The following is a 25,344-nucleotide window of genomic DNA, read 5'->3' as shown; positions in this document are numbered from 1 at the left end:
ATATAACTTTTTGGTAAATAAATGTAAGTTTCTACTTTTTATAGATTAAATTATAATTATTGTTAATTGCAGTTTAAAAATAACTATTGTTAATTATATAACTATTACTAATTAAAATACATTTTTTCATTATTATTCAGTATTTTTTGCAATAAAATACAATTAATTTAATATTTTAATTTTTAAGTATTTTAATTAAGCTTTAGGTTTTTCATAATTTTTGGATATTTTATTAATTTTTGGTATTTTTTTGTTATTGTTCAATAATTTTTGCATATGAGTATTTTTCAACAATTTTCCTTATTTTCATATTTTATTTTTGCATATTAGTTACTACAAAATTAATTTTCATTTTTTTTCTGTAAAAATAAATTAAATAACTAAATAAATACCATAATTAATAAAAATACAACTAAATTTTAATATCTTTTAATAATTTATGGCTCAGTATTTTTTTAATAATTTATGGTATTTTTTAATAATGAAATACTATTAATTGTATTTTGAATTATTTTTAGTAAATACCCTTATTGATATAAAATATTGTTGATTTTCAATATTTTTAATTATTCTTAGTATTTTAATTATGTTTATGTTTTTTAGAATTTTTTGGTTTTTTAATTAATTGTTGGTATTTTAAAACAATTAATTAATATTTTTTATTAGCGTTTATTAAGGTCTCAACTCATAAGTTATCTAATAATATTATTAAAACTATTAATTAATATTTTTATATTTAAATTTCTTATTTTTATTAGCGTTTTCTAAGTTGGATTTTTAAGTGGAATTGAAACTCATTTTTAATAATTACTAAGTTTTGTTAATATTTATTTTTAGTGAAAGTTTATTGGTTTTTAAATTAATAATTTTTTGATTGTTTTACCTCAATCTATTTATATTGTTGTTTTTAAAACCGCACTGGACTAGAAAAATAGGGAATTGCTCAGGTGATTGGTTCTGTTTTACCCAAGAATCATTATTTCGCCAAAAATCGTTGATTTGGTCAGCAAACCACTCACCCGGGAGGTCAAACCGTTTGAACCTTCCAATGGTTTTGGCCGTTTATTATTTTCTTTTAATTCTTTTGTCAGAATGAGCCATTGGCTCAATTCGAACGATCGGACCGTTCGACCTGGGAACCGGACCTCTAACTGGTTCGTTGTCTGGTTCAGTTTTAAAAACCTTGATTTGTATTATACTATTCTCTCTCTCTCTCTCTCTCTTTCTCTCTCTCTCTTTCTTTTAAATGCAATAATAACAAGCATTAAAATAAGAGGCCTTGGAAAATCCAAATGTCTCTCTTTAATAGTATGCAACTTTATTGATCTAACGAAGATATACAATGATTACTGTTTTATATTTTTAAAACAAAAGAAACTAAGAAAAAATGCAAAAAATGGAGAAAATAGATAAATAGCTTTTATCTCTCTCATTCTCTTTTAAATATAATAATTACATGCATTAAAATAAGAGGCCTTGAAAAACCCAATGGTCTCTTTCTAATAGTATACAACTTTATTAATCTCACGTGAACATACTAATTTATACATATATATATATATATACATATATATATATATATATATATATATATATATATATATATATATATATATAGGTAGGTAGATAGATAGAAAGATAGATAAATTTGTACCAAAATTAATAATCTAAAATCACACTCATGCTCTTTTAAGTATTTTCAATTTTGTGGTTGAGCTGGCCCATTAGTTCCATGTCCATTTCACTAGATTAAAAATGTTTGGTTGCAAAATCCGTTGATTTAGCCAATGACCTCACAACCCGAGTTGTATAACCGCTGAACAGTTTGACATGGTTAGTGGGTCAGCGGTCAGAATTTAATTTTATATATATATATATATATATATTGTTCTATAATTAATAAAAAAATTGTTATTTATCACATTTATTTTTACTTAAATGTATAATATCATATATTTCCATTTTTGTGCATATTTTATTTAAGCATTTATTATTTAATTGTTGATATCTTGACCCAAATAAATAAACCACAGATCAGCTGCTTAGATGAAAAAGTGATTTCTATTTCTGTGTTGGTTTTAAAAACACTGGCTCTTCTATTTTTTATTTTTCTGAAAATAATACAAACTATAAAAGCCCAACTGTCTTATTTCAAATAACACTCTACAAAGTACAAATGTTGAAGGAGAGTAGTAAATATAAAATGAAATAACCACCACTTAAAAAACAAACATAATTTTGATATACACTTTGAAATAGAAAAAGTGAAAACCCCAAATTTCAATTTACTTCTGTAAATCAAACAAATGATCAGCTTTTGAGATCAGCAGAGAGAAGACTATACATCACTATATCTCGACTGCTCCCCTTTACAATCAGATACTTTCTCAGAAAACCCTCCCTGGTGAATCCGACCTTCTCTAGGACCCTCTGTGACCTCAAATTCTCCGAATCCACTAGAGCTTCGAGTCTCTCTAAATATGGGAAATCATGGAACACAGAGGAGACAACCATCTTGACAGCTTGAGTAGCGAGACCTCGGCCCCAGTGCTCGGAGGCCAGAGCATATGAAAGCTCACCACGGCATTTTTCATTGCCGAAGCCCGACGTGACTGAAATAGAACCAATCGGCCTGTTTTTCAAGCAAATTGCTCTTAGCCAAGGATGCAGAATAGCGACATCCCTCATATAATTCAAGGCGTCTTCTCTAGATGTGTAAGTGTCCCATCTGCAGAAACGAGCCACTTGATCGTCTGTAACCCACACCATGAGATCATCCACGTCTGCAAGAACTAATGGCCGGAGGGAGATGTCAGACAGTTCCTCCTTCCCTTCTCCTCCTTCCGGTTTGAAAGAAGCTCCTTCCATTTCTTCTTTTGCTCCTTTTAGCTTTGGTTTCAATGAGCAAAGTAATATACTAATATTCTTCTTATATTGGAGGGGGCATTACTCCATATATATATCCTTGAGATTAGTTTAATATACTAATTAATTTTGGTACAAATGTATCTATCATACTTAGGCTCTTCTCCATGATAACAAAAGTACAAAACCCATCTCCACTACCGGGCCCAGATATGAGAGGTCCATTTAAAAAAAAAAAGGAAAAATATGTTTAAATTTTTATTTCATATGATTTTTGATGTATACAATTGTTTATATATACAATTAGACCTATTCAGGGGCCAAGTAGCCCAATGACCTCGCCCGGCTTGACTTACTTTTTTTCAGGCTTGGACAAAATTTTAGGCTCATAGGCTCAAGTTCGGGCATTCTCAAATAAGCCCGGCCCGATACTATTATATATATATATATATATATATATATATATAAAAGTACTTATGTTATACATACATACATACATACATACATACATACATACATACATACATACATACATACATACATACATACATACATACATACATACATACATACTATTAGGAAATATAAATCAGCTTATTAATTTATTAATTTATTACAAAATTAATATTATATTTTTTATAAGTGTATTAAAAGTTAGACATTTTGTGTACATGTTAGGCTTTGGGCTCGAGCTCAAGATCTAGGCCCTATGGTTTGGTTGGGCTCGGGCTCGAGCTTGCACATTTTCTATTGATAAAGAGGCCCATGTTAATTATAAAACTATGATTTTTTACAAATTAAAATTTTTATATAATTCTAGCTTAGTATAAAAAAATACATATATTTCTATACATATTAATATAAATCTAGTTATTTAAATATTATATAATAATATCTACCATATATGCACATAACCTTCTAGTTGAGCTTATTATGGGTTGTTTAGCTTTGGCCCTATCCGCTAAAGCCATCATTGGACTCCAAAAGTTTGATATCCATTAGACACCGAATATGATTACCTGTAATAATGTGTGGGCATGGTGCATATCTCAGTTAGACCTAACTCAAAAGATAAAATAGTTGCTTGAATTGCAAATTTATAGATCTAATCGGGTTAAGTTAAGTTATAAATGATTTGCTACTTATTATTATTAATTATTAAAATATTGTTAGCTATTAAAATATTATAATTATTAAATTACCGTATTTATTTAAAATGTAGTAATTTCAGGAAATTATCATATTTTCAAAAATATTGCTAATTTCTTGGCTAAAACTAATTAAATGTAATTTTCTTCTTTTTATAGATGAAATTATAATTATTGTTAATTACAGTTTAAAATTAACTATTGTTAATTATATTACTATTACTAATTAAAATACATTATTTTTCATTATTATTCAGTATTTTTTTGCAATAAAATACAATTAATTTAATATTTTAATATTTTAATTTTTTAGTATTTTAGTTAAGCTTTAGGTTTCTCAAAATTTTTGGATTTTTAATTAACGTTTGGTATTTTTTTTTGTTATTATTCAATAAGTTTTGCATACGAGTATTTTTCAACAATTTTCCTTATTTTCATAATTTATTTTTGCATATTAGTTACTACAAAATTAATTTTCATTTTATTTCATAAAAATAAATTAAATAACTCAGTGATTGCCATAGTTAATAAAAATACAACTAAATTTTAATATTTTCAATAATTTATGCCTCGGGTATTTTTTAATAATTTATGGTATTTTTTAATAATAAAATACTATTAATTGTATTTTGAATTATTTTTAGTAAATACCCTTATTGATATAAAATATTGTTGATTTTCAATATTTTTAATTATTTTTAGTATTTTAATTTTGTTTAAGTTTTTTAGAATTTTTTGGAGTTTTAATTAATTGTTGGTATTTTAAAACTTTTAATTAATATTTTTTATTAGCGTTTATTAAGGTCTCAACTCATAAGTTATCTAATAATATTATTTAAACTATCAATTAATATTTTTATATTTAAATTTCTTATTTTTATTTGCATTTGGATTTTTAAGTGTAATTGAAACTCATTTTTAATAATTACTAAGTTTTATTAATATTTATTTTTAGTGAAAGTTTAGTGGTTTCTAAATTAATAATTTTTTGATTGTTTAACCTCAATCTATTTATATTATTTGATTTATATTGTTGTTTTTAAAACCGCACTGGACTAGAAAAATAGGGAACTGCTCAGGTGATTGGTTCCGTTTTACCTAAGAATCATTATTTTGCCAAAAATCGTTGATTTGGTCAGCAAACCACTAACCCGGGAGGTCAAACCGTTTGAACCTTCCAATGGTTTTGGCCGTTTTTTATTTTCTTTTAATTCTTTTGTCAGAACGAGCCATTCGTTCAATTCGAACGATCAAACCGTTCGACCCGGGAACCGGACCTCTAACTGGTTCGTTGTCTGGTTCAGTTTTAAAACCTTGATTTATATTATACTATTCTCTCTCTCTCTCTCTCTCTCTCTCTCTCTTTATTTTAAGTGCAATAATAACATGCATTAAAATAAGAGGCCTTGGAAAATCCAAATGTCTCTCTTTAATAGTATGCAACTTTATTGATCTAATGAAGATATACAATGATTACTGTTTTATATTTTTAAAACAAAAGAAACTAAGAAAAAATGCAAAAAATGGAGAAAATAGATAAATACATTTCTCTCTCTCATTCTCTTTTAAATATAATAATTACATGCATTAAAATAAGAGGCCTTGAAAAACCCAATGGTCTCTTTCTAATAGTATACAACTTTATATATATATATAGATAGATAGATAGATAGATAGATAGATAGATAGATAGATAGATAGATAGATAGAAAGATGGATAAATTTGTACCAAAATTAATTATCTAAAATCACACTCATGCTCTTTTAAGTATTTTCAGTTTTGTGGTTGAGCTGGCCCATTAGTTCCATGTCCATTTCACTAGATTAAAAATGTTTGGTTGCAAAATCTGTTGATTTAGCCAATGACCTGACAAACCGAGTTGTATAACCGCTGAACAGTTTGACATGGTTAGTGGGTCGGCGGTCAGAATTTAATTATATATATTTATATATATATATATATTGTTCTATAATTAATAAAAAAAATTGTTATTTATCACATTTATTTTTACTTAAATGTATAATATCATATATTTCCATTTTTGTGCATATTTTATTTAAGCATTTATTATTTAATTGTTGATATCTTGACCCAAATAAATAAACCACAGACCAGCTACTTAGATGAAAAAGTGGTTTCTATTTCTGTGTTAGTTTTAAAAACACTGGCTCTTCTATTTTTTATTTTTCTGAAAATAATACAAACTATAAAAGCCCAATTGTCTTATTTCAAATAACACTCTACAAAGTACAAATGTTGAAAGAGAGTAGTAAATATAAAATGAAATAACCACCACTTAAAAAACAAACATAATTCTGATATACACTTTGAAATAGAAAAAGTGAAAACCCCAAATTTCAATTTACTTCTGTAAATCAAACAAATGATCAGCTTTTGAGATCAGCAGAGAGAAGACTATACATCACTATATCTCGACTGCTCCCCTTTACAATCAGATACTTTCTCAGAAAGCCCTCCCCGGTGAATCCGACCTTCTCTAGGACCCTCTGTGACCTCAAATTCTCCGAATCCACTAGAGCTTCGAGTCTCTCTAAATCTGGAAAATCATGGAACACAGAGGAGACAACCATCTTTGACAGCTTGAGTAGCGATACCTCGGTCCCAATGCTCGGAGGCCAGATGATATCCAAGTTCACCACGACATCTTTCATTGCCGAAGCCCAACGTGACTGAAATAGAACCAATCGACCGGTTTTTCAAACAAATTGTTCTTAACCAAGGATGCGGAATAGCGGATCCCCAATATAATTCAAGGCGTCTTCTCTAGATGTGTAAGTGTCCCATCTGCATATGCAGAAACGAGCCACTCGATCGTCTGTAACCCACACAATGAGATCATCCACGTCTGCAATAACTAATGGCCGGAGGGTGATGTCAGACAGTTCCTCCTTCTCTTCTCCTCCTTCCGGTTTGAAAGAAACTCCTTCCATTTCTTCTTTTGCGCCTTTTAGCTTTGGTTTCAATGAGCAAAGTAATATATTAATATTCTTATATTAGAGGGGGCATTACTCCATATTTATATGCGATACCCGAACAACACAGGCGGTAGCTGTTGCAGCGGCGGCGGACTTCCGAAGTACTCCCTCTCTCTCCCCCGTTCTCTCTTCTTCCCCTTTTGCCTTTCTCTCTTCCCCTTTCTTCTTCCCAATTTCCTCTGTTTTCCGTTCGTTGTTGCCGACAAAAATGAAACCGTCCCACCACCGCTTTGCCTGTACTTGTAGTTTTGACTTGAATGTTTCACAAGAAGCTTCTTCAGACAGTGGAAGCGGTGGTGGGACGGTTTCAAGATTGCCTGTACTAGCCCTTGCTGCCGACGAAAATGAAACCGTCCCACCACCGCCACTTCCCCCGGTCCCTGACACCACCATTACAGACCGGGTCTACATGGACTTCAGCCTTGGAGATGAGTTCGCCGCTTGCCAAGAAGCGGAGCCTTTGGGCCGCGTCGTGTTCGGCCTCTACGGCAAGCTTGTCCCTTTAACCGTCTCCAACTTTAAAGCCATGTGCACTGGCTCCTCCGGTTCGTCTTATAAAGAGAAAATCTTCCCGGGGCAGTTTCTCATGGCCGGTCGGCAGGGGCGGAGGGACAAGGGAGAGGTGAGGCCACCGTCTGGTCTAGTCAGGAATACGAAGACTGTGGATTCCAAGTCTTTCCTTCTCAGCCACTTGAGACCCGGTGTTCTCTCGTTGTGTTTGTCTGAAAATGACGACGATGAGGAGATCAAGCTTAACCCCAACTACAGGAATGTTGAGTTTCTGATCACAACGGGACCGGGGCCGTCTCCGCAGCTTGATAATACAAACATCGTCTTCGGAGCAGTGCTCGAAGGTTGGTTTTGTTTGAAGTGCATTTCCTTAGAGTTGCTGAGCTATCTTCTGTTATCATTTTTCCTATCTATGAGTGCTATTTTGAATTAATTCATCATCAAGCCAATCCATGTATAGGATTTTAGCTCAACAGCATTGTCAATTGACCCATTCCATTTTGAGAACCAAAGGTTATACTTTCCCTGTCATCAAGTTTATTCTACCAAAATTGGTTTGAACAGGGGATGGGATTCTTTGGCTTTTTTAATCTGTAGTTCTGTACTCTGTAAGCTTATGGTTCATATACTTTGTCCTGTTTTGAAGCTTGGGCTATTTGATTTTGGAGATTTGATATTGACCATCTTGTGTGTGGTGCACTAGCCTTCAGTTTGTTTTCCCCCTTTTTTATCAGCAACAGTAATTCATACTTTTTAGTTATGATTATGAGCGAAGAAGCTTCTTGTGAAATATTCATGTCAAAATTACAAGTACAGGCAATCTTGAAGCAGAATTTCCAGAGAAGGGCAAAGCGGTAGTGGGACGGTTTCATTTTTGTTGGCAGCAAGGAACATAAAAGAAGAAAGGGGGAGGGGAAGAAGAGAGGGAGGACTTCGGAAGTCTGTCGTCGCTATTATTCGTGTATCGTGAGGTCGGGAATAATTATTATAAATGTAATATATGGGAATTAAAAAATATTGTAACGAAAAAAGATTTTTATCTCACGGTCATAATACAGAGGGTGATAATTAGCGCTTATAACCCTCCAAGATTTAGAAGCATCAAAATGTTTTTTAACTCTAAGCCTCTAAGCTATCATCCAAAAGATGTGGAAGATGCAGTCCTAGATTTCAAAATGATGAAATATAATCCGATTCCAAAAGCGGCCCAATGTAGTGGCTCCAATACTAAGTTTCTAACGCTACATTTTATATTGACCACACCTAATGGAGATGGTGAGACACCCACCCCCTATTGCTGCATTAGAATGAGTTGGTGGAGCCACAAGTCCTGATGGTTGCCGCCTCTGAGGGAATTTATATTGATGCACCACACCCTCCCCACATATTGTGTGTGCATTGGGAACATCTTCCCTACGAGTTCTAATCTGTCTCCTCACCGGCTTGCGCTCCTTGTGCCAAGTTAATGGGATAGCCGTTAGCTTGTCCTGTTACTTCTTATTTCATCCAAAAAAATAATTTCCTTCTTTCGAGTTCAAATCTCAGTCTCTCACTCTTTCTATCGACCTGCCCTCCGAAACTCACACTGCCCCATCTCCTCCCTTGTCAGATCTTGCCGAGAAATGCGATGCCAACGATCGTTCCGACAAATACACGAAGGTATGTACTCCCTATCGTTCTCATCTCAGATATTCTAGAATATGTTTATCTCGTTTTTTTTTTTTTTAATTTTTCTTTTTTTGCAATAGAAAAAACGACCAAGGGAAGAATCGCCCATAGATATTCTCGAATCTATTCTCTCTTCCTCCTCCAGTACTCCATTCTAAGTTCACTGGTTTGAGTTTAACCATGGAATGCCCCCGGCTGAGTTGATAAGCCTTAGATTGCAGTTTGGAGGTTAAATAGATACTGTTGATGCTCGTATTGGCCGAGGTCAACATTGTCAATTCACTCCCAAGTCTAAGTAGACCCAAGGTATTGAAAGTCCGAGTACAGGCATGGCCGAGGAGTAGAGTCCATGACGAGGGAGATCCTTGGTCCATGGTCTGATATTCGTTGTGTCCGGTACACGAGGTGGATGAGGATCTCGGTATTGGTTTTGCAGGGAACGAGAATGTTAGAGGCTTCGAGTGAAGACCCGAGGTGAGGACTTCGACGATGGTCAAATTGGTAAGAGGGTACGAGGTGGACAAGGTTTGAGGTGCGAACATCCAGATGAGGTCACAAGAGAGCAAGTAATCTCAAGAGTGTGCTAGAGAGCTGGAGTATTCCCCCTTTACCTAGAGGGGGTTGCTCCCTATTTATACTTGAGGTCGCTAAGGGGTAGGTGACCTTGGACGTTCTGGATGCAGTCCGTACCGAGGGCTCGATTGGCTCCGCGAGGTCTGCCAAGCCCAGCCTAGTGTGTGCCCTAACTGGTCCAACGCGAGGTGCTGGCATCGGCTCTACCCGCAACCTGATTGGTTCTGCTCTATTCTTTGCCGCTTCACGCATGTAGGCTCGCCATTGGCCCAGCTGGATGCGCCTACATCATTTGCCCCCCACTCCTGAGGCCAGGGTGGGGGTTCAAGATAGGAGGGGCCTCAGCTTCAGCCGAAGGGAGTGCATTGTCTCGTACCAGGAGGCGTCGATGGACCTGTGTGCATCGTGGCCTGCAGTGGCGTCGGTATGCCTTTCCTTTGAACTGCGAGGATGGTCGAGGCTCATGCAGGGCCTTGGCTCGGCTGCACCTGTAGAGGGGGGCCTTGGCTTTGGCTCTGAGTTTGCCGTGGTGCGAGGTGGGCGAAAGGGAGGTTGCCCCCCCAGTCTTGTGAATGCTGGGTGCGTCTCGCGAGGCCTCTTTTTCGGTTGAGGATGCCGAGGAGGAAGTGCAAGGGTACCCGAGCTGGTGCCTTGGTCGCTTTGTGAGGGATCTCCTTATGCGGTGTCGTGGGTCATGAAGGAAACAGTTCCCGAAGCCGGATACAGGTCACGCTGGTTGTGAGTCCCCAAATTGGTGAGTTGGGGGCCGAGCCCTTGATGGGTGGTTGAGTTATCACTGTAAGGAGGACGAGAGGTGGGTAAACCGGGCAACGCTTTTGTGGAGTCAGCATGGTTGGGCTAACCAGTGAGTCGCGGTGAGGTGTTTTAGTTTGCCAAGCGTCGTTTCGTCTACCCGAGGCAGGCCACGCGTGTCTGTCAACAGACGGGTAGCAAAGGTAGTTGTTTGTCAGTCATTGGATCCCACGCGATCTAGGCCGTCAAATTTTCTTTAAATAGGGGCCTCGACTTTGGCCATCACTTGTTCACTAGTGCTTTCGCTTCCAAGAGTTTCTTGCTTCGCTAGAGCCCTCGGTTTCAGTTGCTCACCTTCATCTTCATTGTCCTCGTCTTCTTCGTCTTGTTTGGTACAATTTCTTGTAGAGATGCCTGTGGACGCCAAGAGACTGCTACTGGAGGGCGCCTTGGCCAAGAAGAAGGGCCAGGCAAAGGGCACCTCGGGGGGGGGGGGGGGGGGGGGCAGAGACCTGTGCACAAGAACATCCTAGCTGTGGACGGTATGTCGAGGAAGGGGGCTCCTGCTGCTCCGAGGAGACTGCCTGCCGAGGGTGGTGTGCCGAGGAAGGGGGCTCCTATTACTCCAAGGAGACCGCCTGCGAAGGGGCCCACCACCAGGCCCTCATATGCTCCTCTCTTCGCTTTCGAGCCCCCAAGGGGGGAGGAGCGCCTGAACCGTCTCTACTACCCAAAGTGGGGCATTCGCAAGGGGGACTCCATTGATACCGAGGGCGTCGGTAGGGCCTCGTCAAGGGGATGGTCCCTCCGGAGGACTGCTTAGACATGATGCAGACGAACCCTGTTGCCATCGTCGACGTGGGGATGGACTTCTTGGCCGAGGTGATTTCCATCTCTTTTTGACTTGCTGCTTGCTAGATTCTACTGGCTTTATTAATGGTGTGCTTGGTGCAGGTCTAGCATCACTATGTCGACCTCAATGACCGCATTTGCCTCCTTCTCGAGCATGCAGCTCGGCTCGAGAAGAAGAATAAACAGCTTCAGGTGCGGGTGGCTTCGACGAAGAGCTGCCGAGATGAGACCCTCGCATTGCTGAAGGAGGAGAAGCTGCTCTGACAAACATTGGAGGATGACTTAAGGGCCGAGAAGGAGTATAAATCAAAGTCTACGAGTTTGTATCAGTTTATAAGGCTGCGTTTGGAAGGAGTATAAATACCGGTTCAATGCATTATTGCATCCCGGTTCACACTTGCATGCGTTTGGAGACGTCGTAAAAATACCCTTAAGATCGATGTAAAATTGCAAATATGTCAGGATTTACATCGATCTTGCAGTGAAAAACAACTTTGAGTTTTTCAAAGTAAAACTTTACGCCCTTCCTTCATCGAGGGAAATAAGTGAGGAGTTTACCTCATACACCACCAGCACGATACAGTCGACCATCGTGCTCAGGGCTTTTGTTTCTCGCTGTTCGCATCCACCACCACCAGTCGACTATCGATGGAAATAGGTGAAAAACAACTTTGCTGTTCGTAGTTCGCAGTCGACCTCTGGTGGCGACGATTCTTTGTTGTTCGCATCCACCACCTATCGCTGTTTGCTTCCACCACCACCAGTCGACCATCGAGGGAAATAGGTGAAAAACAACTTTGCTGTTCACAATTCGCAGTTCGATGTTTGTAGTCGACCTCCAGTGGTGACGATTCTTCGCTGTTCGCATCCAACTACGTGCGCTCCCTGCCCTCCCTTTCTCCTCTTCTACACGATTACAAAAGCATAAAACCCATCTCCACTACTGTCAGCATCTTTTTAGAATAACAAAACCCATCTCCCTGCCTCCCTTTCTGGATTTTTGAGAGACGACAGGGCTGTTCACGGGTCAGGTTGGGTCAGTTTAGCGAGGTTTTTTCAATCGACTTGACCTGATCGGGTTACCTGAGATGGAAATCGAAACTGACCCAGTGTTAAGCAAAACCGACCTGGTCGGTTTGACTCAGATTGAGTCGGTTTTGGCTCTAAGTTCATCCATGCCCCCCATGGCCACTTAGTTTTCTGGAAATATATTTAAAACTGAAATATGTATTTTAGAAATATCTATATATATTTTAGATATAGATATTGGGATATATATTTTCAGATATTTCAGTTTTTAGTTAAGTAGGAACTAAGTCTATTCGGTTCGGGTTGGTTTCGGTTTTTATACAAGAAAACCGAAACTGACCCGAACCATCGGTTTATGAATTTGTACAACCCGAAACCGACCGGTGCTGATGAAAACCCGGCTGACTCGGGTTGGGTCGGTCTGAATTGGTCGGTTTGGTTGGGTTGGGCTTTCTTATGAACAGCCCTAGACGTCACCAACACTTTTGAGTGTACGATAAGTGTTCCGACAGATCAATACTTTTGAAGGAAATGGTAATTTTTTGTAGAAAAATGAGTCATTAATTTGCGTTTTTATAAAATATCCAAACAATCCCAAATTAATACCTTGTTTTGCGCCAACAGTTGCCAAACAAAAAGAGTGTAATTTAAAGGTAAAATTGGGTTCACAATTGCATGCACCTGAACCGGAGATGTGAGATTTTGCAGAGTGTATTTTTGCATTTACACTCCTTCCAAACGAAGCCTAAGGAAAAAATAATGCAAGTTGTCTTGTTTGACAAGAAAATTTGAGTGACAAAAACAAGCAACTAAAGTAGTGGTTGATATGGCTTTCATTTATTTGATAAACAGTATTATATCATCATCAAATCCGCATTTATTTCGTCATATTAATTCATATGCATAGGCATTGATAAAAATTGGTCATGATTTATGTGTATGTCAACAACTATTAGAGGTAGCTTTCTTCAACGGTTAAGCATTCATACATTATTACGCTGATGTAATATCTAATGATAAAAAATGGTCATGATTTATCTAGAACATGGACGAGGAAGAACAATATCCTCCATATGGCCCAAGGCTTGTTTTTTAGAGTTGTAAGCAAGGTTTTTAAAATTGAATTGGACAATAAACTGGTTAGGAGTTTAGTTTTTAAGTCGAACAGTCTGATCATTCTAATAAAAAATAAAAAAATTAAAAAAATGGTAAAAACCATTGAACGATTTGAACAGTTCATACAGTTCAAATGGTCTAACTGCCTGAGTCAACGGTTTGCTGACAAAATCAATATTTTTTGGCAAAAATTGCGATTTTAGGAAAAAACAGGAACTGGTCATTCCAGTCTGACCGTTCAGTCCGGTCCGACTTTGAAAAACTGATTGTAAGTGTATCTCTCCCAATTATAAATAAATAAATAAAAAGCCACTTGGTCATCTATAGGCTTACAAATACATAGAAATAATACAAACTACAAAATTTGCACTCTATATATTTATATTTATACTCCTTTGCAAGTTGAAACTAAGCGTAATACACATTTGTGTTTGTAATTATTCTAAACTAAGCCTGAGGCTCGATTTGGGAAAAGTGCAAATATAAATATGTTCAGTACAAAACTTGTATACAGCTCAGATTTGTACTTTAAAAACGTTTGATTGCAAAGAAGATATATGTATTTGCACTGTTTCCAAACAGAGCCTAAAGAAAGAAAATTTATCAATAATTATTGGGAGGGGGAATATGACCTGACTCCTCAAAGAGAATACAATAGATATAAACAAGCTTAAAACAAAAAACAAGTCAAATATACTAAACATGGGTCACGATTCAGCTTGAATTAAATATGGAACAAATAAGTCGAAACTAAAGACATAGCATTGCCAATAGACAATATCCAATAAGTCGAGCTTTTATTGTTAAGTGGGTAGATCTGGGTTTCCTACACTTGCGAGGATTTAATCCAGTGTTTCCATGTTTAGGGTAGGGTAAGGAGGGTGTAACTTGGGTGGGCTTATGTTTGAGAATTTCTCAAAATTTGTATTGGGCTTGGGCCAAAAACAGTATAAATTCTTCAAATAAAGTACTCGATTTGTACCTTTGATTCAGGGGGACACTGACTATCTCAGGGTAGGGAGGGGTGGGCTTTATGTTTGAGAAATTTTTAAAACTTGAATTGGGCTTGGACCCAAAAAGGCCAAAACAGTATAAATTCTTGGGAAAATTCCCAATTAGTACTCTGTACTTTGGGCTTAGTGCCGCTTTGATCCCCAAACTTTAAAATGTGATAATTCAATACCTGAACTTTTAAAACATACAAATCCAATACCTGCCGTTAACATACCATCAATTACGTATATTATGTGCGGTTTAAGACTTTTGAAAATGTCAAAATTATCCTTCAAAATAAAACAATATTCATCATCTTCTTCCTAAAAAAGATGAAACAGAGCTCAAAACTAAGCTTGTTCAGTTAAAAATTTTCTTCTCGAATGAGCTACAAACGTTTAGAGTTTTGAATCCCATAAGGGTTTCTGACAGAGAACTTGGGCATTTGGAGGATTGATAAAGAAAATTAGATAACACCTAAAGGGCATTTATGTCTTTTTGTATACTACTTAATAGCTGATTAATAGCAGGTACTGAATTGGCATGTTCCGAGACCAAAGTGGCATTAGGCCCAAAGTACAGAGTACTTATCAGGAATTTTCCCTAAATTCTTCAAATCACATACTCATTTGTACCCTTAATTCAGGAATCAAGATTTCCTACTCACTTTCTCTATCCTCACCCTACCTACGGTGCATTACAGCCGCACATCTCACACTACAAGATGATGGTGTATGGCTGCAATTCAAGGCTGGTAATTCACATTACAGCCGCACATCTCACAATACAAGAGAGTAGTGAGCAGGAAATCTGATTTGTTAATTCAAGGGGACACTGATTAACCATCTCAGCTGGGGGTTATTGGCAATTTTAAAAATTCAGATGGTCTATTATTAGAAACCCCAGGTAGAACTTTAAGGTATGTGTAATTTACTATTTGGATTTCAAGGTAGTATAGCGGTGGCATCGACGCAAAGATAGCAATGCAAGTTGTCCTCCAGATGAAAGTGTTGGATTAGGACTTTCAATCTTGATGTGAAGTTGTAGTTCCAAATTAAGAAATAGAGATGGAAGATTGGAATTCCATGGTGGTTGCTTCTGGAGCTTGTCTTGAGTGTGAAATCCAATTGTCTCAATGTCCTTGACTGATGAAAATTGCAATCCAACATTTGTAGTCTTAGCTGGGCAACCTCAGGTATCCTCTCAAGAACGACAACAAAGTTTGACGTTGGGATTGTCTGTTAGGCTGTGTTTGGTTGGAGTGCAATTTTATTTGTATTAGTACAAATATATGGGAGTGCAATTGAAAAAAAAAATGTAATTTTTTATTTAATTTTGTTTTGGGTTTTACTTTATTTTGCTTCATGTCTTAATTTACTTTATTGTAATGCAATCAAACAATATAAACTAAAATTTGAAACAAAAATGGGTTATAATTTACACTCAAATCATTTGCATTGCCATAGTTTTGCATCAGAACAAATTTATTTGCATTGCAACTAAACACAGCCTTGGATGTCTTTTTTGTGTGAATTAGGGACCAAAATGAGGATGAATTGCCTCAAAGTTTCACACTCTACTAGTATTGGAAGACATGAACAGATTACAAATTAACTGTTTTATGAAGTATTAGAGTTTACACTCAATTCATGTCTACCCCTACCCCTAGTATTTCAGTATTGTCCTAAAGTATCCCTATTATTTCTGAAAATTATCGCCATTGTTAAATCGTAATAGAGACATACAAACAGTCATTTTTGCCCTTACGTTAAGAAATGATGCCAAATAGCGAGGGGGAGCTGAATCAGGCCACACCGAAGGGGGAGTCGACTGATTATAGGCTGAACACCGGTGCCAGTTACAGACTTACAGGTCCCACAATCGCAATTGGGGTTTGAAATTGCCGACCACTACATAAGCCGCCATCAGTCCAGGAGAGAAGCAAGCTACCTTTCTTTGATCCACCTTCCCGGGCAGGGAAGAGAACGAAAATAGGCCGCGGATGGTGGTCGTGGTAGGTTCGAGGATCTTACGCGGCGGAGCGAACTCTTCTATCGTGTTGCATTTCCTCTGGCGGCGTAGCTGCACCCCCTCGATCCATCGTACTGGAGCGATCCGAGAAGAACGATTAGGGTCATATTCTATCCTTTCTACAATGCCCATAGACGAAGTGCTTCGTTTCAGATCAATTCTTCGCTGCAATCGCTTCGATCCACCCCCTCGGTGAAAAACCGTAATACGCCCGGAGGAATTCCTCCCAGCAGACTTCCCTGTACTCAAAGTTAATTGTCTAAGTGCTCTCCCCTGTAGGCTTTGTCTCATAGTGTATCTCGTAATCATTCGATTCCGTCCGAATTAGCTCCTCCTCCTCCTCCTTCTCCTCCAAGATCGTCGTTGGTCTTTTTGACATAACATTCTCGGCCGCCTCCGGTCCGGTAGGTCGGTCGCCCTGTAGCCAGTGACTAGCTCCGCGCTATGGAGCTACGTGTACACCGCCACGTCGAGACTATCTTTCGAAAGTGAGATCACCGCCGGCTTTAAGAAGAGGGAAACATCACTCCTAAATGCAGCCGTGATCTTATATACGATACCACCAGACGCACCTTGGTACTTCCATCCGCCAATCCAGGCTAGTGGAGCGAAGGGACCCTCAGGTGAGGAGTTTTAGAGGGAAAAGGGGCGGGGGCTCAGCCCGGCAAGCTCTATGCTTTGTCCCAGGCGAACGAATTCGTATCTCTCCAACGATCAAGAAAGCCACTTCTCTCTCTACCCATTTTTTCTCCTCCTTCCTCACCTACCTTCGACCAGCCCTGTTCACCACCTTCTTCGACAACACCAAACTTCCAACGGCAGTACTATTCCAGCATTCTCAAACAACTCCGGCGTATATCTGATATCTCAACCATCGCTCGGTTTCATTTTCTTCCTGTATCATTTCTCCTCTTCACCCCACCGTTCAAGGCTTTTTGTAAACAATCCACGAAAGCTTTGTGCCCGGTCCTCATCACTGGTTAACCCGAAAGCTCTGTTCTCGGTCCTCATCACCGGTTAACCAGAAACATTAGCAATGACGGAAATCTGACCTTTCCATCCTCCCTTTCCATTTCGAAGGAGATTTACAGTTAAGGGGATCGTCCTTTCCCATCTAACTTTCGATCGCAAACCGTTTCGCCACCGTTGATTGAGAAAACAGTTCGGAGTTGAGCTAACTGAAATCTCCCGTGTACATCGTCCTCAGTCAGGCCAAAATTTGCCCAGATAAGTCCTGCTTGCATCATTTTTTTTATATATATTTCCGTTTCTTCTCCTAATTTCTTGCCATGGAGTTATAGGCACTGGGCTGGCTCTCGGAGCCAGTGAAGAAGCTCTTTGCCGAACCAGCTTCAGTCAAGTTTCTAACACACCCACCTCTACCGTATTTCACATACTTAATCTATAGTTAACTAGTTATTTATCTTCTTTTAGTTGTGCTTATCATTTGCGATTCTGAATTAATATATTTGTTAGAAGTTTCTTAGAAAGAATCAATCAGTTCTCTGCAACCTTTTTTTATCTGTTTTTGTTTTCTCTTCCGATGATGCTTTTGCTTGCCCATGGTGCGTTAGTTTTCTTTTTTTTTTTCTTCTGTTCAAGGCTTAAACCCTGTTCAGAATAAGAAGTCTGTGAAGTTTCAAATCCTGATGTATCATTCCCTTTCAATCAGTAGTTCTATCGATCTGTTATTCGTTAGGTTTGCTTTACTTAAAATTGATACTGGCATGGAATTTACTCTGATTTCAGGAGTTATATTCCCTGTTCTGTAAGTTAGATTTAATGGTCGTCTGGTTGGATCTTTTGAGACTGAGATGAGAAGCATGAAGTCCCGATTCCCGTTGTTGGATGTCACTGAATTATGATCTCGGAGGCGATTGTTGGTGTGATACTCCCGATTCCCGTTGTTCGTTTCATCTGCCTCCGCCCACCTCCGGCAACGTTGCCGGAGGCGCTGTCGGAGGCGGCGGCGCTGGTGAACAGATTGCAAGATTGCAAGAAGAAAAAGATAAACAGTGATTTTATCTTATATTATTTTTAAAAAATTCATCTATTTTTTTATTTTATTTTTTAAATATTATATTAGACCCAAAAGTTGCCCTTATATACTATTATCGCTAATAACAACTGCCGCTCAAATGCCTGTGAGGCGCCCATTTGTGAAGAACAGATCCCGTCACTTCATATCTGTTCTTTCTCGATCCCAAGCAAAATGAGCACGCACACGGTTGTGTCCTTCTCTTCAAGCTTTTGATTTCAATCACAGTTGCATTATCATTAGAAGACACGGAATTAGGAGTGGCACACCCCGATTCAGCTAGGAGGGCGAGAGAGAGAGGGCGAGGGAGAGAGAGAGAGAAGGCTGAGAGATTCATCTCCCCTCGCTATTTGGCGCCCAAATCAACAAAGTGAGCAGGTTCTTAAACTTCTTTGACGTTTTTTTTTCTTTGATTCTCTCTGATTAGTAGAGGGAGATTGATGCCAGAAATCGGAGCATAGAGAGAGAAGATCCCCTGTTTATCTTCTTGTTTGCCACCAGGACTCTTCATCTTTTCTTATTGTCTGCTGTAAATCAGGTTGTTGTCGGTTGCAAATAGAAAGAGGAGACCCTATTTATAAGAGTGATTGGAACGATTCAAAAGAGTCGAAGCCCCTTTTTTTTATCCGTTGGGTCGCTATGAAACCCCCAAAAATTAGGGGGATGTTTGTAAGCTTAGCCATTTTTCTGAAGAACGGTGTCACGTCGAATCCAATATAGGCATTTCAACAAATGCCCCCGTATATGATTGTTTGGTTTAGGTGTTTTTTGAAAAAGCGCTGAAAAATGGGCATGTCTCGTAAATCGGGACTCACCGATTCATGAAATGTCAAATTTGGCATTTCATGTATTGGTGAACCATTTCTCCCAACAGTTGACTAATTGGTGATCAGTGTATCTTATGTGACATTTACCTATCAGCATATACGTGAAAAATGGTGATAAAAATCACTTTACCAAATAGCATAGTGTTGTTCACTGTCTATTGGCAGAAACACTCTCAAACATATCAAGGTTTTTTTTTTTTGTGAAAAACGGGTCTAGCAAGTATGGGCGTTTTTTTGAAAATCGGCCCCCAAAAATGCCCACACTTCCAAACACCATCTAGATTTGTGAAGGCATTGGGCTGCTGTTGCGTTGTATGTTCCTGTTGTGTCTTGTCGGTTCCATCTCATGAACAGATCGACAGGGAAGGGTGTTGTGTCAATACTTGGATGGAGAGATGGGTGAGGTGAGTTATTATGTCAATACTTTGCATTTTACCTGCCAAAACCGAGGTTGTATCTTCAGCTATAGTTGCGCCAAGCCCCAATTGGAGAGATAGAGAGAGTGCTTTGTTTCTAGCAGGAAAGAGAGAGAGATCGGGGGAGAACCAGAGCTAGAGATGAGCGAGAACCACTGCCTAAGGTTGTAGCGATGCCGATGGTTTCATTGACAGTCCACCGTGTGTGGAGGAGGTGAGGATGAGAGAAAGATTCTAAAGGGTATTTTTGAAATTTTTGAAAAAAATCAGTCACGTGATGACATATGTGATCGAGTGTGATGGAAAGTTAACGATAAAGGAGGTTTTAGATAATTGTACAATAGGGATACTTTAAAATAATAGTGAAATAATAGGGGTAGAGTTAGTCAATTTCCTAAAGCTTAAGGATAGTTTAAGAAATTTTATAGAATCTCCTGCCAATAAAACACGAGACCCCCAAATAGGGATATGGGCCCCAATCTCACGGTGAGATGTATGGTGTCAGATCAATGTGTTGAAGGGTGTTGGAACTTAATTATCTTTTGGCAGGAGATTGGACTCTCATTAGAAAGGGGATGAATGTGCATTATGCAGAGCCTGTATTGTGGTGAATAACATGTAAGTACAGGAGATATTACCGATTTGTGGCTGGGAACATATTATAAGATTGGTATGCAGCCCCCCACTAGCATTCACTACACAGAGCCTGTCCTACCACGGATTTGAACCCACACTTTTTAAAGTAAGAGACCAAATCAGCCCCCACAACATCCCACAGCATCGGGAGATATTCTCAATACACGGCAGGGATGTACCGTGGGACATTGTGGGGGGCTGATTTGAATTCCTAAAATGAATGAAAGGATGCCTAGTGAGTAGTGACAAACGCCTCTGGAGTCTGGCAATCTGCCAATCTCTATGGTTTTGTTTTTTAGAATTTTCATAAGGCGATAATTTAAAAAATTCTCCCTTCCCTCAAAAAAAAAAAAAAAAACAAGAAAAGAAAAAGAAATCTCCCGTTTTGAATCAGAAGGCCACTCATTCACATTAAACACTTTTTTTTTTTGATAATTTTTCACATTTAACACCTTGAAAATGTGAACTTTCACATAATGTGAATGTGAAAATGTGTGAATTCACATTAAACACTAGTATGATGGCATCATATAAAATCAACAGTATAAATAAAAATAATATAAAATTTAATCTTGAAATGGGAATTAGGTAAATTTCACTGTTAAGTTAAAAAGAAATGTAGGTGCACCCAATTGAGATCATGTGATTACATTAACTTCATTTATTTTCTAGCATAGCTAAAAACAGAGAATATACATGAGATTTCTTTTCCTTTCCTTTTTCTTTTGGTTTTTAGCCAATGTTAGATGTACTCTCCAAACTGGACAAATTGTTCCTGTGTACACACATGAGATTCCCGACATTTTACAAATCTTTGAATTCTAACTGTATTCAATACTTTTGTTTTCTCTACTCACTAGACAAGAATGAACAGATAATACATACGATGATACCATTTTTCCTGCAACATATTCTTTGTTCTATCTTCCCAAGTCAGACTCTTCCACATGTGTTAGATTTCAAAAGTTGGTGTCTGTGCCCATGCAGCATTGTTTCTAGGATGTTTAATTTTAGAAGCTATTTACTGGTAGTTCTCAATCCTCTATTGATGGAAAAAGATTTTGCTAAAAATGCTTTGCTACAGATAAAGATATAATCTAGGGTTGGTTCCTACAGCTTTCTTTTTTTCGTGAGAAATGCTATTGCAATTCTTGGAAACTTTGCTTCCTGAATAAGGTGGAATACTTACTTTTCATTCTAGAAAGAGAAAGTTAGATATGCATGTATCTTCACGGGTTTCATACTTTCATCTTGTCTTTAGGGCAAAAACATACGGGAGTTGCATGAACACATTGTTTATTAGCATTTTTTCTCCTTATTTTTTGAGAAATTGTCTAAAACTTACAATTTTTCAAAACTCAGTGATGAGGGCAGATTTGGCCCTCCAGTGAAATTGCGACACGTGGCACCTCGTGACAATTAGGTGATACCCAGGCAACAACTTACTAAGTCGGTGTCCCGCTGGGGCACTGACTTGGCCGACCTGGCTGGCCTGGCACGCGGCCTACACGCGGCCTGCGCGCTGCCTGGCGCGTGACCTGGCCAACCTAGATCAGCCCGGCACATGATCCGATCTGGCTGACCTGGCGACCCATAAGACGCCCACCGATGAACCATAACGGCATACCCCGCGAGCTCGGTAGCTCACCAAGGAGCTCGGTAGCTCACCAAAGAGCTCGCCAAGGAGCTATGCAGCTCTCCAAGGAGCTCGCCACCAAGGAGCCAGGCAGCTTGGCAAAGCTCGCCACAAGCAGCTCGGCATAGCTCACCCGGGCAGCTCACCACTTGTAGGGTAGCTCGGTACAGAAGAGTAGTTTGGCGTATCTTTGGAAGATCTCCTGCCTGACAACCTGGCCCAGACACCGACCCGCCGACTGACACAGGCGCCGACCTGACAACCTGGCCCAGACACCGACCCGCCGACTGACACAGGCGCCGACCTGACAACCTGGCCCAGGCGTCAACCTGGCCGCCTGACACAAGCGCCAGCTTGACAACCTCGAGGAGTTCACCACCGTACCCCGGTTCTGACGGGATATGACGAGTCTTACCGTTTGAAGGCTTTTCACCCACCTAACCCGCGAGGACACTACTATATAAGGACTCCGACCCCCAAAGCCAAGGGGAGGGAAAAAAGGATGGTAACCCCTGCTCTCTAGCTCTCTCATTTCTCTCCAAGCTCTCTGTAATCAGAATGCTAATTTAGGCATCGAAGAGTCCCCATCGGGAAAATACCCTCGGGTCCTCTGATTCAGTTCTCGCAGGTCCCTCAGCTCCCGCCGCCTACAAAGGTGAGGAAATCACCACATGCAGAGGGTAGTCGGGTTGCGCTGCACCAGGGAGCTCCACCATCCTCTGAATTGCAGGCCGCCTAGGAGCAGGTCAAATGACGAGTCCACCAGGGAGCTCGCCACCAGGCAGTTCGCCACCAGGGAGCTCACCACCAAGCAGTTCACCACTAGGGAGCTCGCCACCAAATAGCTCTCCACTAGGGAGCTCGTCACCAGGCAGTTCGCCACCAGGGAGCTCACCACCAAGCAGTTCGTCACCAAGTAGCTCTCCCCCAGGGAGTTCGCCACCAGGCAGTTCTCCACCAGGAGTGGGTGACCGGCATTACGAATCTGATGCAGCACAATCATAGCTCGGCACCTCACAGGCAAAGCCTACGGGCCACATTACTGCTTAAGACCCGGTCGCCTCTCCGGCAAGGGCAAAGTAAAAAAAGAGTAGACTACAAGTCACTCCCAAAGCCTACGGGCCACATTACTGCTTAAGACCCGGTCGCCTCTCCGGCACGGGCAAAATAAAAAAAGAGTAGACTACGAGTCACTCTCAAAGCCTACGGGCCACACTACTGCTTAAGACCCAGTCGCCTCTCCGGCACGGGCAAAAGTCAAAGAAGAGTAGACTACGAGTCACTCCCAAAGCCTACGAGCCACACTATTGCTAAATATCCAGTTGCTTCTTCAACAGGAGCAAAATCAGCAAAAGTGAACTATAAGTTGCCCTAGGGCCTAAGGGCTACACTACTGAACTGGCGGAGACCCCCTCGCCTTACTGGCAGTTCGCCACATACAAGCAGCTCCCAAAGCCTAAGGAATTGGATTAACACTTATTAGCTCGTCGACTTACGGGCCAAAAGAAATCTACTCCCTTCGCTGAGTTACTCTCAGCTCGGGAGTGGGGGGCAAATGATGAGGGCAGATTTGGCCCTCCAGTGAAATTGCGACACGTGGCACCTCGTGACAACTAGGTGACACCCATGCAACAACTTACCAAGTCGGTGTCCCGCCGGGGCACCGAACTGGCCGGCCTGGCGCGGCCTGCGCGCTGCCTGGCGCGCAACCTACAAGCGGCCTGCGCGACCTGGCCGACTTGGATAAGCCCGACACATGATCCGACCTGGCCGACCTAGCAACCCATAAGACGCCCACCGATGAACCATAACGGCATACCCCGCGAGCTCGGTAGCTCACCAAGGAGCTCGCCAAGGAGCTACGCAGCTCTCCAAGGAGCTCACCACCAAGGAGCCAGGCAGCTCGGCATAGCCCAAGGAGCTCGGCATAGCTCACCCAGGCAGCTCGCCACTTGTAGGGCAGCTCGGTACAGAAGAGTAGTTTGGCGTATCGCACTCCTGCCTGACAACCTGGCCCAGACACCGACCCGCCGACTGACACATGCGCCGACCTGACAACCTGGCCTAGGCGCCGACCTGGCCGCCTGACACAAGCGCTAGCCTGATAACCTCGAGGAGTTCACCATCGTACCCCGGTTCTGACGGGCTATGATGAGTCTTACCGTTTGAAGGCTTTTCACCCACCTAACCCGCGAGGACACTACTATATAAGGACTCTGACCTCCAAAGCCAAGGGGAGGGAAAAAAGGATGGTAACCCCTGCTCTCTAGCTCTCTCATTTCTCTCCAAGATCTCTGTAATCAGAATGCTAACTTAGGCATCGGAGAGTCCCCGCCAGGAAAATACCCCCGGGTCCTCTGATTCAGTTCTCGCAGGTCCCTCAGCTCCCGCCGCCTACAAAGGAGAGGAAATCATCTCATGCAGAGGGTAGTCGGGTTGCGCTGCACCAAAGAGCTCCACCATCCTCTGAGTTGCAGGCCGCTTAGGAGTAGGTCAAATGACAAGTCCACCAGGCAATTCGCCACCAGGCAGTTCGCCATCAGGTAGCTCGCCACCAGGGAGCTCGCCACTAGGCAGTTCGCCACCAAGGAGCTCACCACCAAGCAGTTCGCCCCCAGGGAGCTCGCCACCAGACAGTTCGCCATCAAGTAGCTCTCCACCAGGGAGCTTGCCATCAGGCAGTTCGCCACTAGGGAGCTCACCACCAAGCAGTTTGTCACCAAGTAGCTCTCCACCAGGGAGCTCGCCACCAAGTAGTTCTCCACCAGGGAGTTCGCCACCAAGTAGCACATCACCAGGGAACGTCACCACTGGGTCAAATAACGAGGTACTTAGCTAAAAAAATTTATACATCACAAAAAAATGGTACGTGACAAAAAACGGTTACATCACTCACCATCCATCAGAGTACCGTTAATGTTCATTGATAGAAATTATCCAACTGTTCATCGTCCCTAACAGCGGCGGTGATCAGCATCTTCCCCTTTCCCTTCTCCTCTCCCCATCATCATTCCTCATTTTTTCTCAGTTTCTCTCCTTCTCTTCCTCACCTCCATCGAGCTGAAATGTCCATGGAAAGAACTATTCTTCGTCTTCAATTTTGAACTCGAACAAGTTGCAGCAGTAAAACTTCTCTCCCATTCTCACTCATCACCAACATAAATTAATCCAACCATTTTCTTCCCTCATTTTCTCCCTTCACTCCTTTACCGCTTCAGGCTTCTCCAATCATCCATCAGCTTCCCTGGAGCAGAAT

At 40.3% G+C, this 25,344-nt stretch overlaps 1 pseudogene; it reads left to right on the top strand.

The window, feature by feature from the left end:
• Positions 1-6,980: 6,980 nt before the first annotated feature.
• On the top strand, positions 6,981-8,201 carry LOC104598619 (peptidyl-prolyl cis-trans isomerase CYP28, chloroplastic pseudogene; annotated as a pseudogene).
• The last annotated feature ends 17,143 nt before the right edge of the window (positions 8,202-25,344 follow it).

The sequence above is a fragment of the Nelumbo nucifera genome, chromosome 6 (assembly GCF_055504915.1).
Source record: "Nelumbo nucifera cultivar China Antique chromosome 6, China Antique-T2T, whole genome shotgun sequence".
Lineage (NCBI taxonomy): Eukaryota > Viridiplantae > Streptophyta > Magnoliopsida > Proteales > Nelumbonaceae > Nelumbo > Nelumbo nucifera.
This window is presented reverse-complemented; position numbering and strand designations above follow the sequence as displayed.